Raw genomic sequence first — 18,583 nt, forward strand, 5'->3', positions numbered from 1 at the left:
GTGGTGAGTTGGCTGCGATGGTGGGGGAGGATGCCGGACAGACCTGGCAGGCCCAAACGCATTGTGAGGGTTTGCTGGGAACGTCTGGCAGAGTCTCCTGTCAGAGAGAGTTTCAATTCCCACCTCCGGAAGAACTTTGAACATGTCACGAGGGAGGTGCTGGACATTGAGTCCGAATGGACCATGTTCCGCACCTCTGTTGTCGAGGCGGCTGATTGGAGCTGTGGCCGCAAGGTAGTTGGTGCCTGTCGTGGCGGTAATCCTAGAACCCGTCGGTGGACACCGGCGTTGAGGGATGCCGTCAAGCTGAAGGAGTCCTATCGGGTTCTTTTGGCTCATAGGACTCCTGAGGCAGCGGACAGGTACCGACAGGCCAAGCGGTGTGCGGCATCGGCGGTCGCTGAGGCAAAAACTCGGACATGGGAGGAGTTCGGGGAAGCCATGGAAAACGACTTCCGGACGGCTTCGAAGCGATTCTGGACCACCATCCGCCGCCTCAGGAAGGGGAAGCAGTGCACTATCAACACCGTGTATGGTGAGGATGGTGTTCTGCTGACCTCGACTGCGGATGTTGTGGATCGGCGGAGGGAATACTTCGAAGACCTCCTCAATCCCACCAACACGTCTTCCTATGAGGAAGTAGTGCCTGGGGAATCTGTGGTGGGCTCTCCTATTTCTGGGGCTGAGGTTGCTGAGGTAGTTAAAAAGCTCCTCGGTGGCAAGGCCCCGGGGGTGGATGAGATCCGCCCAGAGTTCCTTAAGGCTCTGGATGCTGTGGGGCTGTCTTGGTTGACAAGACTCTGCAGCATCGCGTCGACATCGGGGGCGGTACCTCTGGATTGACAGACCAGGGTGGTGGTTCCTCTCTTTAAGAAGGGGAACCGGAGGGTGTGTTTTAACTATCGTGGGATCACACTCCTCAGCCTTCCCGGTAAGGTCTATTCAGGTGTGCTGGAGAGGAGGCTACGCCGGATAGTCGAACCTCGGATTCAGGAGGAACAGTGTGGTTTTCGTCCTGGTCGTGGAACTGTGGACCAGCTCTATACTCTCGGCAGGGTCCTTGAGGGTGCATGGGAGTTTGCCCAACCAGTCTACATGTGTTTTGTGGACTTGGAGAAGGCATTCGACCGTGTCCCTCGGGAAGTCCTGTGGGGAGTGCTCAGAGAGTATGGGGTATCGGACTGTCTGATTGTGGCGGTCCGCTCCCTGTATGATCAGTGCCAGAGTTTGGTCCGCATTGCCGGCAGTAAGTCGGACACGTTTCCAGTGAGAGTTGGACTCCGCCAAGGCTGCCCTTTGTCACCGATTCTGTTCATAACTTTTATGGACAGAATTTCTAGGCGCAGTCAAGGCGTTGAGGGGATCTGGTTTGGTGGCTGCAGGATTAGGTCTCTGCTTTTTGCAGATGATGTGGTCCTGATGGCTTCATCTGGCCAGGATCTTCAGCTCTCGCTGGATCGGTTCGCAGCTGAGTGTGAAGCGACTGGGATGAGAATCAGCACCTCCAAGTCCGAATCCATGGTTCTCGCCCGGAAAAGGGTGGAGTGCCATCTCCGGGTTGCGGAGGAGACCCTGCCCCAAGTGGAGGAGTTCAAGTACCTCGGAGTCTTGTTCACGAGTGAGGGAAGAGTGGATCGTGAGATCGACAGGTGGATCGGTGCGGCGTCTTCAGTAATGCGGACGCTGTATCGATCCGTTGTGGTGAAGAAGGAGCAGAGCCGGAAGGCAAAGCTCTCAATTTACCGGTCGATCTACGTTCCCATCCTCACCTAGCTTTGGGTTATGACCGAAAGGACAAGATCACGGGTACAAGCGGCCGAAATGAGTTTCCTCCGCCGGGTGGCGGGGCTCTCCCTTAGAGATAGGGTGAGAAGCTCTGCCATCCGGGGGTAGCTCAAAGTAAAGCCGCTGCTCCTCCACATCGAGAGGAGCCAGATGAGGTGGTTCGGGCATCTGGTCAGGATGCCACCCGAACGCCTCCCTAGGGAGGTGTTTAGGGCACGTCCGACCGGTAGGAGGCCACGGGGAAGACCCAGGACATGTTGGGAAGACTATGTCTCCCGGCTGGCCTGGGAATGCCTCGGGATCCCCCGGGAGGAGCTGGACGAAGTGGCTGGGGAGAGGGAAGTCTGGGCTTCCCTGCTTAAGCTGCTGCCCCCGCGACCCGACCTCGGATAAGCGGAAGAAGATGGATGGATGATGGACCATTGAAAATATATGTTGTATACTTTTGAAGTGAAAAAGGATTGTTACTACAGTCTGTTACAAATAACAAACCCTCACCTGGATCTACATGTTGAGTCTGTCTCTCAGCAGCAAATGTGCTGCTGCTGCTTGCTGTCTGAATAGTTGCTGTACTGTAAAACACAAAATGGCACAAATGTCATGTCTGAATGCATTCTTACTCTAAAGTACTTTTTCTACATTCAAATTGTATTTATTGATGAATAAAACATAGATAATGGGAAGGAGTTTCTCTGCAATCATATTCCAAAACTGAAAAACGTACATGTTTCTTCACGACAGGTGAACACACTAACACAGTGCCACCTCCTCCTCTGTAGCAGCCTCTCCACGTGCCTGTAAATATGTTCTTATTGCATCACATCGCAAATAGCCTCCATTATTTCATTTAAATAATAGCTTCCAAACGAGCCAATAGATTACTATAAAAGTAGTTTAATTTCTGGATGTTCTGCTTTACAGATTTTGCTTACTTACTTTGTTTACCTAAGAAGTTCCCCCAGTTGAGCTAATATATTAGTTATCGTATGCAAACTACTCTTGCTGTCCCTCAATAGGAATTAAGAGCAACACTCGCTTATTGTTGTTAGCTCATATAAGAAAAGTCATGATGCTAACGCACGTATGCTTTCAACTCGTATTTCCTCCTCCTCCGAATCCGGCCCGCCAGCGTCCAAAATCCGGCCCGTGGTAAGCCTCAAGTTTTTTAAATTTATTTGTCCAACCGCCTCTATGTTAGCTACCTCTCTTTGTTTATAATGTCTATTTTCTGCTGGATCTACTCTCTATTTTATGCTGCCCTTTTTTGCTGCAGCTGTTACATATACTGTAATATCGTACATCAGGGGTGTCCAACTCATTTTAGCTCAGGGGCCGCATGGAGGGATAAATCTGTGAACACGCAGGCCGGACTATTAAAATCATGGCATTGAAACTGAAAAATGAGGACAACTTCAGATTGTTTTCTGTTTTACTTTGGCCAAAAATAGAACAAACACATTCTGAAAATATTACAATAAAAGTGTAGAAAAAAATACCAGGCAGCGGTAAAGTTTAGCTTAGGGGTCCCCAAACTACGTCCGAATACGGCCCGCCAGCGTCCAAAATCCGGCCCACAGGAAGTCTCAAGTTTAAAAAAAAAAAAGTGTCCTTTCTAATCTATTTTCTACCGCTTGTTACTCTTGGGGTCTCCTAGACCAGGGGTCGGCAACCTTCAGCATACAAAGAGCCAATGGAGCCCACTTCCCCCCAAATAAAACCCACCTAGAGCCGCAAACTCTGTTAGATTCCTAAAATGACGATAACACCACTTACTGTATAGTTTCCTTACACTTGTGCTATAGGACTTATGAAAATAAACACTTATTTGATGTATTTCTGGGTATAACGAAGCTTATCATCAAATTATTTTGAACATTAGAAAAAAATACAGTGTTCCTTCCCTTATTAATGATTAAAAAAATAAAAATCAACTCATTCCAATGTTCTGAAGGCATACGACTGCGGCATATTCATTTGACTAAAAATTTAAAACAACTACCTAATCATCAATAAAAACAGAAAATTAATAAAAATATAAATAAATAAAATGTTTCTCTTTTTTGATCCGTCCATTGCTTGGGGTTGACCGCTAAAAACAATACAATTGCATGGCAGCAAGAGAATTCGCATAAGGGCTGTGACATACATTTCCATTGACAATATATTAAAATGTGTTTTAATTTCAAATGACAAGATCTCAGAACTCTCTGAAATAACAACTGTTAAATTAAAATAAACTAAATAAAATGAAATATAGTAAATCAAGTAACCATTATTTGTTGACGTTCGGTTTCAAAGCCAAAGGGAGCCACGGCGGAGGCATGAAAGAGCCGCATGCGGCTCCAGAGCCGCGGGTTGCAGACCCCTGTCCTAGACGCTCAGGCAAATCATATTGTCTAAAAATGCATTTTCCTATCGATTACGTGACACCATCGGGCGACCAGGCGGCAAGTGCGCACTTTTTTAATCAATTAGTGTGTGAGGAATATATATATATACACACACACACAGCCTGGCCCACGGCCACATTTTTTTAACCCAATGTGGGCCCCGAGTCAAAAACTTTGGGGACCCCTGGGTTAGATTGTTGTTTTTTTTAAAAGAAAATGTTACAAATAAGTGCGCATTACCCAACAATTGTTGTTGTTATCAAAAAAAAATTCACCTCCTGCAATTTGGCGCTGCCCTGGGGCAAATCCACAAATTTCACGTTGACTGCTTTCCACACTGAACCATACCACCATGAATAAAATAGCTGCTTGACTTAGGTTCAGGTGACACAACTTCTAATGATGCTGGAAGAACAAAGTATTTGGAGGCACCTAAATACGTTGCTGTTTTAAGTGATGTTTTCCCCCCAGAATGTAACAGGGCAGTTAAAACGGCTTCCGCTGTGTACCCACAATGCATTGCTCTGTTGGTTTTTGGCTAATTTAGAGTGTCAAGTCAATGTCTTTTTTTCTTTATAAAAATACATCACTCGATTGTTTGAAACATCTGCTTGCAAACAATGTTATTTTTAAGAAAAACAACGTTAAAACCATGAATGTTGTAAGTAAGCTACTCAAGAGACTGAGACCCTGACTGTTCTTAAACTTTGCTTGATCTTGTTCAGACATAATAAAAAACAATCTACAGAAGCAGAAAACAAGTACAATATGTATGAGAACAAGCTAACTGGCATACTACGAACATGTAGAAAATAATATTACAGTCAATTATTGGACTGGAACAAAAACAATATGAGAGCAACATGGGGCATCCTAAATAGCATGATTAAAATGGTGCTAAAAGTGACTATCCTAAATACTTCTCAGATGGAAATGTAAAAAATTACTATATGAACAAAGTAGTTGAAAGCCTCAATAAGTACTTTGTGAACATTGGACCAAATCTGGAGGAAAAGATTTCAGATCCCGAGTCAGTTGAGGACTTGAATGACATCATAGACAGAAACCCCAACTCTATGTTCCTCGAAGGAGGGACCAAAGAGGAAATAATCAATATTGTGAAGAAAGGTAAATCCAATACCTCAACTGATTGTAACGGAATTGATATGGAAACGATAAAGCAGGTTATTGAAGAGATTTCAGAACCTTTAACATATATCAGCAACATATCATTTCCAACAGGCAAATTCCCAGATCAAATGAAATTAGCAAAAGTCGTACCGATTTATAAGATTGGAGACATACACCAGTTTACAAACTACAGACCTGTTTCTCTACTTCCACAATTTTCTAAAATCATTGAAAAACTGTTTAACAACAGATTAGACCAATTCATGAATAAAAACTCAGACAATCAATATGGATACAGAGCCAACATCTCAACATCAATGCCATTAATCGAGATAACGGAAGAGATCACCAATGCAATAGATAGCAAAAAATGTGCGGCTGCAGTGTTTATGGATTTAAGTAAAGCATTTGACACAATTAATCACAGTATCTTATAAACAAACTAGAAGAGGCAATTTCTGAAGGAATTGCGTGTAAATGCTCCAATGCTGAAGTTGAACTGAAATGCTGACAGAATGTAGTATGAATGTAAGAATAGTTTGAATGTTGGAAAAAAGATTATTTATGTATTTAATATTTGTTTACTTACTATGGTATATTATTTATTTATTCACTGTTCTGTTACAGAGAACAAGAAAATGGGATACAATTGCTATGGTATGAAAAGGGGTAGGATTAAATAAGCTCAGCTTCTTCCTGCTCCTTTTCGGACGTGCTGTAATGAAACAACTGAAAATATGTGGCGCATTACATGGTATGGTATGCATGTTGGAAATAAACTGCAACTGAACTGAACTGAACCTTTATTAATAATGATGAAAGTATGGAAAATGTGGTATTAATAATCAGTAAGGCAAGTCAACTTTTATCTTCCACATAAAGTATGTTGATTACAAAGAGTTGACATTTTACTTCTAATACAAATGACAGATTATGGAAATAAGTATTTCAATCAGAGGTGTTAGTTTATGGAACAAATTTGACAGTGGAATAAAACAATGTAAATCTCTTTCTGTATTCAAAAAACATGTAAAAATCATGATGATGAAAAGATATGACTGAGTATAATTATTTCTTCATCATTGATTTAAATCTTGTAAAATGAAAATGTGGCTTTGTAGTCTCCAACATTGAAAGTCAATTGTATTTGTGAAAATAGGGGGTAGATATACGTTTTTAACTTCTTTTTACTCCTTTTCATTTATATTCTACTTTAATGTTATGTTGATTGATTTATTGTATTTCATTCCTTAGTTTGATTTTTTATGAATGAACTAAATAAATGACCAAGTGACATTTACCACCATTGTTCATATGTTCCAAAGCATAAACAAGATTACAAGATAACAATACAAAGTTCAGTTCAGTCTTAGCATATTCCATACTATCTTATTACTTATTACACCATAAAACAAACTCAGCTGTGACAAATTTACCATGTGGAAATAACAAATTTGAATGATATTAGGCTTTTTTAAAGGTTACTTTGACTCATGGTACCATTTAAATACCCAGATAGCTGTGGGAATACAAATATATACCGTAACTAAACCATAACTGAGAAAGGTAGGCTGAATAGCCAGATGGTTTGATTTGAACCAGGTGCCTGTCAATGTTCCAGTTGCCAATCACAAGATAAAACATTTAGAGATGCATTGAACTCAAGTAAAACTTTACATTAGATACTTCTATTTCTGACTGTGCAAGATTGTTATTGATAAAGTCTTTAAAAGTAGAGTGGCACATGTAAGGTTACTTGTGGCACCATTTAAAAACCCAGATAGCTGTAACTAAACCGTGACTGAGAATGTTAGGCTTAACAGCTATTTGGTTTGATGCGGGCCTTGTTCACACAAATGATCCAGCAGTGCTCTATACGTTAGTGCCACATTAAGACATAAACTTAGATTGGTCTGATCTAGACTAGATAAAGCGTACTGGTGAAGCCTATTTGGGTGAGTGGTGAAATGACTTCCAAGACAAACCAAACAGTCCAATGGCAAACGATTGAATGCCCTGAGATGACAATGACCTGGATGAATGAGAACAGCCATAGCCTGGTGACTGGTGTGAGAGACCAGCATGCTATCTACTGAGCTGAACGCCGACCCAGGGCCCAGCGTTCATTGGTGCACCAGTACTATGTTCGTCCATCATTTTGGGTAAAAATCAATGTTGTTGTTTTTTACAATAAAATAAGTTACCTGATTCTATGAAACATTTATTTGCAAACAAGCTAACATTTCAAGAAACATTTTGAAACCATTGCTAAGATTGATAGGGGAAAGAAAGACATCCCTGGCTAAATCATGACACCTGTTGCTTGGATCTGTAAATTAAACAATGTGACATGAATGCAGTACTACTCATGGTGCTGTTAGAATTCTTGCTGACTGCAATGCAGTATTTTTGTGATAGAATTGTTTGAATATATGAAACAAACTTCCCTTCTCGGTATTCATAACGTTTGTTACACAAGCATAATGAATGATCATTAAGTGAAAAAATGTGACGGATGATCAAATTGTCACCAATAAAATGCCTATGAACTGCAAAAGTACATTCTGGTGCCCAGGGGCGGATTAAGAAATTTTGGCCCCCTGGGCCTGACATGGTCTTGGCCCCTCAACCCCCCGCGCGTGTGGGCGCACACACACGCACGCACTATGCAAGAAATACTGTATACTGTGAACAGACATGCACACTGTACTGTACAGAAGAGTGCACATACTGCACACACACTATTAGGTATACCACACAGACACTGACAAGCACAGGTTTCACACAGACACAGGGGGAGGGGATAAATGGCCTAAAAATAAACATTTTTGAAAATGATTACGCCCACTTCAGTGATGGTGCATTGGGTCATTTGAGAGATATTATGTATTGGAAGTTGGTAGCTATCATGAAATAAACCCCCCAACCCACCCAAAAAACTAAATCGGACATGATTTTTGCCCCCTTTTCCTCCCTTCTATCATTAAAAATAAAATAATATCTTAGGAAAACACATTGGCATAACGGCAACTGTGCAGCAAATTGAGGCTCAAAGTCTGTATCTATTTGTGGTTAAGCTTGAGGAGAAGGAGAAAGGTAAAATGATAACATGCATCGGAGAGCACCACAAAGAAAGGTGTAGGCCAGTTCATGGTACAAGGGCTGCATGCAGGTCAAGATAGCCCATTTCCAAGAATGCTATAGTGGCTGGACAGGCACTGGACATGTCCTGAACTCAGTGTCAGACGTGGCTGCCGAATACTTGGATGAAGTGAAGCAGCTGACAGATCTCATGCTGCCCCATCTGAAGACTGTCCTGGCCAGGCAGAGGATGGATGAGGAGACCTTCCCAATGGACCCTGTCAGTGAACAGGCTAGTAACATTGATGGCACCCCTGTGCACAACATTGGGATGGAGAGACAATGTGGCAAGGTGGACTACAAACTGAAGAAGTTGGGCACACTGAACGCAGTCAATAGGTCAATAATTTTACAGAAGAGCCAGGAGCTTCAGAGGTTTCAAGGCAGCAGCACAAGCAAAAAGGGAGGTTGAACTCAACTGGAGTAAATTCATGAAGGCAAAATTCGAGAGTAGGGCAGATGAGAAACAAGAGATGGCTCAAAGAAAGGAGAGTAAGAGACTAGACATGCTGGACACACTGAAATCTTTTGATGGCCCCTTCACGATAGTGGGGAAGTTGAAAAGTTCCTTGTGGATGAAAGTCTGCACAAGAATGCAAAGCTGCAGAGAATGAAGCTTGAGGTTCAGTTTGCCAGAGAAAGCACCAAGCTTCTGCCTAAAGTCAATCCTATCTTCACAATCCAGGTGACACTTCCCAGAAATGGCAAAAGTGCAATTCTCCAAGTCATAATGGATACTTAGAATTTTATGGTGGTGGTAAGTATTCATGAAAACAGGTAGCCTAACATTAGTGAATGGGTGAATTCTGGAAATAACCTAAAAATCTTACACAGTGCACCTTTAAGCAAGGGGTTTCTTTCGTGCTTTCAATTTTGCAAAATCATCCACCACATCATTGAAGTCCAACTCTCTTGTCAGCTCACTCTCAATTGCCATTAGAGATAACGCATTTAATCTTTTCTGAGTCATTCTTGTGCGCAGCTCATTTTTTACTCTTGACAAAAGAGAGAATGAGCGTTCTCCCTCACAGTTACTGACCGGTAGAGTGAGAAAAATCTGTAGCGCAATGTATGTATTAGGAAACGTAGGCTGTAGTCCAAAATGTATTATTGTTTTGAGCAGTCCTGAAGGGGTCCTCTCCTCATCAGTGTTGTTGAGCTGTATAAAAGATTTGAACTGTATAAGCTCCTGTCCAAGACTTTCATTGAGGTCAGATGGGTATGATTCAGTGAGAATCTTGGCCTTGTGAAGGACTGAAGCATTGGACTCTGTATCCAAAGAGAAAAGGACACTGAACAAATTGTTCAGATGTTTGTAGGCCTCCAGACGGTGATTAAGGCTTGAACTCAGTTGATCAATAGAGGCAATAAATGTCTCTATTTGAAACAGTTGCCTTCCCTCAAGCACAACATCTGGGGATGCTGATTCATCAGCAAACTTTTTACGTTTCCTCGTCCGTTCAGCCCTGTAAGATGGGGTGCCACCCAACATGTTTAAGGCTTTCTGCTCAAAATGATCAAATAGATCTCTTTGGGAGAGAACAAAGGTGCGCAGAGATTCCAGCAATCTAACTGCTGTACCAAGGTCCATGTCTGCTTTTTGAAGTTGCAGACTTGTGGCCTGAAATCTGGACAGAACAGTGTCCCAAAAGCCTGCCATGAAGGCCATCTCAAGTGAATCCAGCTTCCGCACTAGACTGTCAGCTTCAGTTCGTGTGTCTCGTTTCTCTGTGTCATCAGTGGAAATAACCTGTAGTGCTGCTTTTATTTTACTGTAGTTCTGCCACAGTGCTTTGGTAGATTCTGCACGGCAACTCCAACGCGTGTTGGATAAAGCTTTAAGTGTGAGATCTATGTTGGAATTGCCAAATACCCTGTCCCATCGGTGTGTGGATGCAGTTGTGAAGTTGTAAATAGACTGAATCAAGTCAAAATACTTAGAGACTTCATTTCCACATCTGTCAATGCTGTTGACTCCCACCAAATTCAAAGAGTGAGCTGCACATGGAATATAGTGTATTAATGGGTTGCTTTTCTTTAAGTGAGCCTGCAACCCATTATACCTCCCTGACATGTTGCTGGCATTATCATAAGCCTGCCCCCTGCAATTTGACAGCTCTAACCCTAGATTTTCCAACACAGACATGACACAGTTAGCCAAACTTTCACCTGTATGGCTAGTAATGGGCTCAAAACCCACAAAGCGTTCAACAACACTGCCCTCTTTGCTAACAAAACGGAATATGAATGTCAATTGGTCCACATGAGATAAATCTGGGGTTGAATCCACAATGATAGAGTAGTATTTGCTTGCTTGCAGTTCATCTGCTATAGCCTGTTTGGTTTTTGCACCCATCAATTCAATGAATTCCTCACAAATGGTGGAGGACAGATATGAGGTATTACCTCGACCCATCTGCCCAAACTTTCTGATGTGATCCTTTAGAAAGGGATCAAATTCAGCCAGGACCTCCAGAATACCAAGGTAGTTCCCATTGAGAGGAGACCCTAACGATTCATTTTTACCCCTAAATGCAAGGCCCCTTTCTGCAAGGAATTTAATGACTGCAACAACTCTTTGTAACACCTGCCTCCAATAGCTGCTCTCTGCCTGAAACTGTTTGAACAGGTCTGCATCAACTGTGGCACCTTTGGCGCGGTTCAAGACTGCTTGCATGCAGGTTATGTGCTCAGCACTTCGCTCATGTTCACCAAATCTTTCTGAGTGTTTCCAATCACAATAGCCTGTCACAAAAGAATGCGTTTTTGGGGAAAACAGTTTGCATGCAAAGCAGTAAACATTACCAGTAGAGGGAGAGTACATCAGCCACTCTCTTTGTACTCGTTGTCCATTGGGCAAGTGTGAAGTAAAATGTTCATTGTTTAGGCATCGGGTTTTGCCTCCTAGCCCACTGTTCCTCACAGAAGCTGGATAATGGCTGTGACGGTTGTGAAATGATTTTGCACCTCTTTGAATAAGAACTTCCTTCATTGACTCAGTGAGGGTCTCAGCCCATTTAGCGGGATCACTAGGTAGAGTTGTCACTGTAGATGGTGTTGAAGAAAGATTCAGCTCATTTTCTATGCTGTCCAGAGGTGCAGTGACCTCACATTCATCCGAGCAACTGGCTACTGCTGAATTGGTTGAATCATAAGCATCAGAAGCATTTGGTTCAGTGTCTACACTTGTAGTGGTCTCAGGATCTTGGGAGCTACATGCTAGCTCAGGTGCATTGCTAACCTTAGCTGAATTTGCAGTAGCATTTATAGAATTGCTTTCAGCAGATGTCTTTGTACTGAAGAAGCTGGAGATATTTGGAACACTCTCAAGTAAAACTGATTCCTTTTTTTTCTTTTCTTGCTGAATTTTTTTTCTAGCTCCTCCACTTAAACGTTTATGATCCATATTTCCCTTCTTTCTTTGCACATTGGCTCTTTGCCTATCACAACAGATAAACCAACTATGTGTGTGTGTGTGTGTGTGTGTGTGTGTGTGTGTGTGTGTGTGTGTGTGTGAGTTTGTTTGTGTGTTTATGATCGGTGCTGCTTCCTTCAAGTGTGTGAGGTGATTTAGAAAACTAGCAACCCAGCATCAACACTCCAAAGCAGAGAATAACAGCTTACTAGCATAGACAATTGAGAGCAGAGAATCAACTGATTCGTCTGATAGACAGCAGGAGAGCAGAGTGGTCAGTGATGATCGAATCAAGAAAATGTCTAAATGGCAAGGGAACAGACTGATTTGTACTGAGGAGAAAGAGAGAGAGAGCCAATTACAGTGAAATATATTCCAAAAGAGCCAAGTGACTAGCTGAAGGCAGGGACAAATGCCTTGGAGTGACCAACAAGAGTGCAAAGTACCAAATGGCAAAATGTGGAAAGACCAACAGGCAGATCTGCTTTTACCTCTTATCTTCACAACCAAAAAGTTGCTAAATGATGTTTTCAGTCGCTAGCCAGGTATGGCCAAAAGACGCGAAATCTAGCGGCAAAGTCGGTCAATCACACTGACAGTGAAACAAATATTTTGAAAAGATAATAATTGTACACCTTTGTGCACTTTAGTCTTCTATCTAAATATTTTCACAAAGGACACCAAGGCAGCTTGCTAGCTATGATGGGAGCAACAATGTCTGATAGACAGCAGGAGAGCAGAGTGGTCAGTGATGATCCAATCAAGAAAATGTCTAAATGGCAAGGGAACAGACTGATTTGTACTGAGGAGAAAGAGAGAGCCAAGTACAGTTAAATATATTCCAGAGCCAAGTGACTAACTGAAGGCAAAGACAACAGCCAGATACCTTAGCAGAGACCAACAAGAATTCAAAGTACCTAATAGCAAGATGGCGAGACCAACACAATAAATTGTATTAGGATTTAATTTATTAACGTTAATCTTAACAGCCAAAAAGTTGCTGAATAATGTTTGTAGTCGCTAGCCAGGTATGCCCAAAACAAGAGTCGCTAAACCTAGCAGCAAAGTTGCTTAATTGCAACACACTCTAGGATTCAGGGGAATTAAGGATAATAAAGATATTAATTGTACAACTTTTTGTACTTTTTTTCTAGTTTTTTGAGTCGCCAGCCATGTATGGCCAAAAGTCGCTAATTGAATGCCAACGTTGCTTAATCGCCAACACACTGGGACTCACTGAAGGACTGACTGAATAAAAAAGATAATTAAGATAATTGTGTACTTTTCTCTTCTGATATTTTCTCTAAGGACCCCAAGCTATCTGCAAGCAGCAATAATGTCTGACAGACAGGAGAGCAGAGTGGTCAGTGATGAATGGCAAGGGAACAGGCTGATTTGTACTGAGGAGAAAGAGAGAGAGAGAGCCAATTACAGTGAAATATATTCCAAAAGAGCCAAGTGACTAGCTGAAGGCAGGGACAAATGCCTTGGAGTGACCAAGAAGAGTGCAAAGTACCAAATGGCAAAATGTGGGAAGACCAACAGGAAGATCTGCTTTTACCACTTATCTTCACAACCAAAAAGTCGCTAAATGATGTTTTTAGTCGCTAGCCAGGTATGGCCAAAAGACGCGAAATCTAGCGGCAAAGTCGGTCAATCACACAGTGAAACAAATAATTTTAAAAAGATAGTAATCGTACAATGTCTTGTACTTTTGTCTTCTTTCTTAATATTTCTCAAAGGACACCAAAATGTCGCTATCTGCAGGCAGCTTGCTAGCTATGATGGCAGCAACAATGTACCTTAGAGTGACTGACCAACAAGAGCTCAAAGTACCTAATGGCAAAATGTGGAGAGACAGACACAATAAATTGCATTAAGATGAAGAGAACTGTTGCTATTATTAATCTTAACATCAACCAGAAAGTCGCTAAATGTCACCAGCCAGGTATGGCCAAAAGTCGCTTAATTGGCCACACACAGTAACAGAGAAACTAACAAAAAAAAGATCATAAAGATAATAGTTGTACAACTGTGTGTACTTTTGTCTTCTTTCTAAATATTTTCCCAAAGGACACCAAAATGTTGCTATCTGCAGGCGGGAGCGTGCCTATGTTCCCCGGGTCCTATGTTCCCCGGGTCCTATGTTCCCCGGTTGTTCCTGGGTCTTTGTATGCGACCGGGGAACTTAGGACCCTTTTTCTAAAAAAGGGTCCTATGTTCCCTGCATTGTATCTGGCGAAATTGCGAAATTGTGCCCTGACCAAAACCATCCCTAAACCTAACCTGTCACAGGGCGTTGTGGAGCACTTTTTTTTGGCGAAATTGTGCCCTGACCAAAACTATCCCTAAACCTAACCTGTCACAGGGCGTTGTGGAGCACTTTTTTGGCGAAATTGTGCCCTGACCAAAACCATCCCTAAACCTAACCTGTCACAGGGCGTGCGGCAGCAGATAGAGCAACTCAAACGCGAACTTCCTTCCTTCGACAACTTAAACGCGTCTCTGTCATGCGTGTCTGCGTGCGTCTTACTTAGTCGCGCATTGGAAGCAGCGGGGAACATAGAACCCTTTTCTGGAAAAAGTGTTGTACGTTCCCCGCAGCGGGGAACATAGAACCCTTTTTTTTAAAAAGGGTCCTTAGTTCCCCGGTAGAGGGGAACATAGGACCCGGGTAACATAGGGACGGGGAACATAGGGATGACCCGCTGCAGGCAGCTTGCTAGCTATGATGGCAGCAACGATGTCTGCCAGACAGGAGAGAGTGGTCAGTGACGATCGAATCGAGAAAATGACAAAATGGGTCAAAGACCAAAAAGTTATTAACTGACAGCAGTGACAAATGTCAGACTGTAAACTTTCTCGAAAGAAAAGGACAAAATGGGAAGATGCTGATAATAACAGCAAAATGGAAAATATAAGAATTTCCAAGTAATGCTCAACTCAAGTGTGTGTGTGTGTGTGTGTGTGTGCGCGCGTTAAACTTCTTGTTGAATGATTTCAAATTATCTCTGAGTCTGAACTGAGGGAAAGGAAACCAAATTTTGAGCAGTCTCTCACGAGTTCAAAATACCAAATGAGGAGATTCTAAAAGAACAGACCGGTTTATGAAAGACTTGATGGGGGAGGGGCACAGCTAAGAATACTTGAGTGAGATTCTGTGATCCAAATTCGAGATAGAGCTTTTTGATAATGATAATTTGTCAGAGTAAGGTTGTGTAATCAAAATTTGAGAATGAGCTTTGTCAATCAATCAAGAATATTTGCATTAAGTTCTGTGATCAAAATTCAGAAACAACCTTTAATAATTGATAAAGAATATGTGAGTGAGGTTGTGTGATCCATCCAATTTGAGAATTAGCTTTGATAATAATGATTGAGAGCCTCTGGCCCTCTGTGGATCATGGCCGCGGGGCCAATTTTGCCTGGCCCCTTGGGGCCTCTGTGGGTCGTGGCCGCGGGGCCAAGTTGGCCTGGCCCCTTGGGGCCTCTGACCCTCTATGGATCGGGGCCAAGTTGGCCTGACCCCTCGGGGCCTCTGGCCCTCTATGGATCATGGCCGCGGGGCCAAGTTGGCCTGACCCCTTAGGACCTCAGGCCCTCTGTGGGTCGCGGCCGCGGGGCCAAGTTGACCTGGCCCCTTGGGGCCTCTTACCCTCTATGGATCGTGGCCGCGGGGCCAAGTTGACCTGGCCCCTTGGGGCCTCTGGCCTTCTGTGGCTCGCGGCCGCGGGGCCAAGTTGGCCTGGCCCTTTGGGGCCTCTGGCCTTCTGTGGGTCGTGGCCGCGGGGCCAAGTTGGCCTGGCCCCTTGGGGCCTCTGACCGTCTATGGATCGTGGCCGCGGGGCCAAGTTGACCTGGCCCCCTGGGGCCTCTGACCCTCTATGGATCGTGGCCGCGGGGCCAAGTTGGCCTGGCCCCTTGGGGCCTCTGACCGTCTATGGATCATGGCCGCGGGGCCATGTTGGCCTGGCCCCTTGGGGCCTCTGGCCCTCTGTGGGTCGCGGCCGCGGGGCCAAGTTGACCTGGCCCCTTGGGGCCTCTTACCCTCTATGGATCATGGCCGCGGGGCCAAGTTGGCCTGGCCCCTTGGGGCTTAAGATTATTATTTTTGCAAAAGTAGTTTTGCTTGGGTCGCGGCCGCGGGGCCAAGTTGGCCTGGCCCCTTGGGGCCTCTGGCCCCCTGGGCCTGGGCCCGGTAGGCCCGGTCATTAATCCACCTATGCTGGTGCCCACAACATAGACAACACATCTGCAAGGGACACAGTCCCTGAAGCACACATGATTGTATAGGCTGCTGGTCCACTAAAATTTTCATTAATTACTATTTTTTATGTAATTATTTTTATATTGTTTTACTTTCTTTTTTTATCCAAGAAAATGTTTTTTATTTATTTATCTTATTTTATTTTATTTTTAAAAAAAGGGCCTTATCTTCAACAGACCAGGTTGTCAATGAAATTAGATTTGTTTAAAGGGTTTTTTAAACCAGGCCCAGTCCAGATAATGTCCAAGTCGGACTCAGCAACACACACCTTCATTCATGTACACAGAAAAAAATTAGGGAACACAACAGATTGCATATAATTTATAAACAAAATTACATTTTCAAAATAAGCATTTATGTACAGTCCAGATTATGTCCAGGTCACTCAAATTAGGGAACACAACAACAGATATCATATAATCTATAAACATAATTATACTTTCAAAATAAGCCTTTGAGGACTTCTCATCTTTTTTTTAATGTTTTTTGGCATCATTATCGTTTTCAACCATGTAACTTTCTAAAGTTAGAAAATACTGAATAAATGTTTTAAAGAAAGTAATACTAAGTGAATATCTGTTTTTGGCCTTAAAAATAAAAATTTTACCAAGTACTATAATTAAATTGACTAAATCATGATTGTCAATGAACTCTCCTAAAATAACAGAAACCACATTAAGCTTCATAAACAAACCAATCCTTAAACACATTTTTTCAACTTCCACCCAAAACAAAGACACAATATGACAATACCAAAACAAATGCAGGGTGGATTCAGGCTCCTGACAACAAAATCGGCAATCATCTGACTCTGTCATATTCCATAATTTTAACATTTTCCCTATGGGTAAGAAGTTATAAATAATTTTAATTTGAAAATAACGATTTTTCACATCGATAGTGGTTTTATAGATTAGTTTGAATATGGCATCCCATGGCAACGGGCAGTCAAAAAAGTCCTCCCATTTTCCATTTGTGTTGTATGAGGCAGCCTTCAAAGATTTCTTTATTAAATAAAAATTATATATTTTTCTATTTATTTTAGTTCCTTTTTGCCAACTAGAATTTCTTATTAGAGGTTTACAAACTAATAATTTAGTAGTTCCATCATTAATTATTTGTTTCCATCTTTTCCCAATTACTCCAGTTAGTTGATAAAATGAAAAGCTTGAGCAAGCATCACCATACATAGCTCTAAATTCATCATACTTCATAATATTACCATTCTCATTGATAATATCATTGACAAAAATGATTCCTCTTTCAAACATATTTTTCCAAAAGAAAGGCTTTCCATCTATTACAATATTAGAGTTCATCCATATTAACTGCTGCAAAATATCGTATCTTTTTTCTGGCACATAAAATTGAAAACACCACTATGAGTGGATTGTTTCCTTTATGAACCCGCCATGTTTCCCAGCAGACTCTCTGGGAGGGGATCACTTGTAAAAAAGGATACAATTTCTTTTGATACAGTACATGTTTTTTGTCCAACAGGACATTTGTGTACCACTCAATGTTTAAATACATCTTTGGAACAATTGATGCTTTTAAAGACAGACACATAGCTTCAAGGTTGAGAAGTTTCAGGCCCCCATATTCATACTCTTTGTACAAAACCTTTCTTTTAATCTTTTGTGGTTTGCCGTTCCAGACAAAATCGAAGACCCTCCGCTCATAAATCTTAAAAAAGTTTTGTGATGGAGCTGGTAATGACAAAAACAAATAAATAAATTGAGGAATAATTAACGAGTTGGCAATAGACATTTTACCATACAAAGTTAGGGATTTCCCTTTCCATAATTGCATAATTTTGTCCAGCTTTCTTAGTCGATTATCATAATTTACTGAGCCTAGATCTTCCAGATTTTCTGGGACAACAACACCAAGTATGTTAACTGGTCCATCTGTCCACAAAACAGGCACTTTGCATTCCATTCGAAAGGATGTTCCCTTTAGATTTCCGATCCTTAACATTTTACATTAATCATAATTAAGCTTAAGGCCAGATTGCTGTGAAAATATGTCCAAAAGATTAAGAAGGTTCCGCAAACAATGAGGAAAAATCTTATCTTTGTGAATCAGCCTTTTCTGACATGAACTTGATCAAGAACAAACACAGAACACGCCTCACTGATGCACATCTGCAAGACTCACTCAGAGTTGCAGTGTCAAGTTACACACCAGAGTACAACACACTAGTTAACAGCATGCAATGCCAGGCTTCCCACTAACTGACAAAGAAACAGATAACAGATTTGGTGTCCAGTTCAAAGTGTGACATGATTTAAAAATTTGAGAGTTTACTTTTGTATTTTACATGAGTTATTATTTGTACAAACATGGTGCAAAGTAATTCATGATTTGTTAAAAAATGTTAGTGGCTAGCTAGTTAAAATGGGATATTGTGATTTCACAAGACTGTCTTAGAAGTGATCATTTGAAAATGTT

This window comes from Entelurus aequoreus, linkage group LG01 (assembly GCF_033978785.1).
Source record: "Entelurus aequoreus isolate RoL-2023_Sb linkage group LG01, RoL_Eaeq_v1.1, whole genome shotgun sequence".
Classification (NCBI taxonomy): domain Eukaryota; kingdom Metazoa; phylum Chordata; class Actinopteri; order Syngnathiformes; family Syngnathidae; genus Entelurus; species Entelurus aequoreus.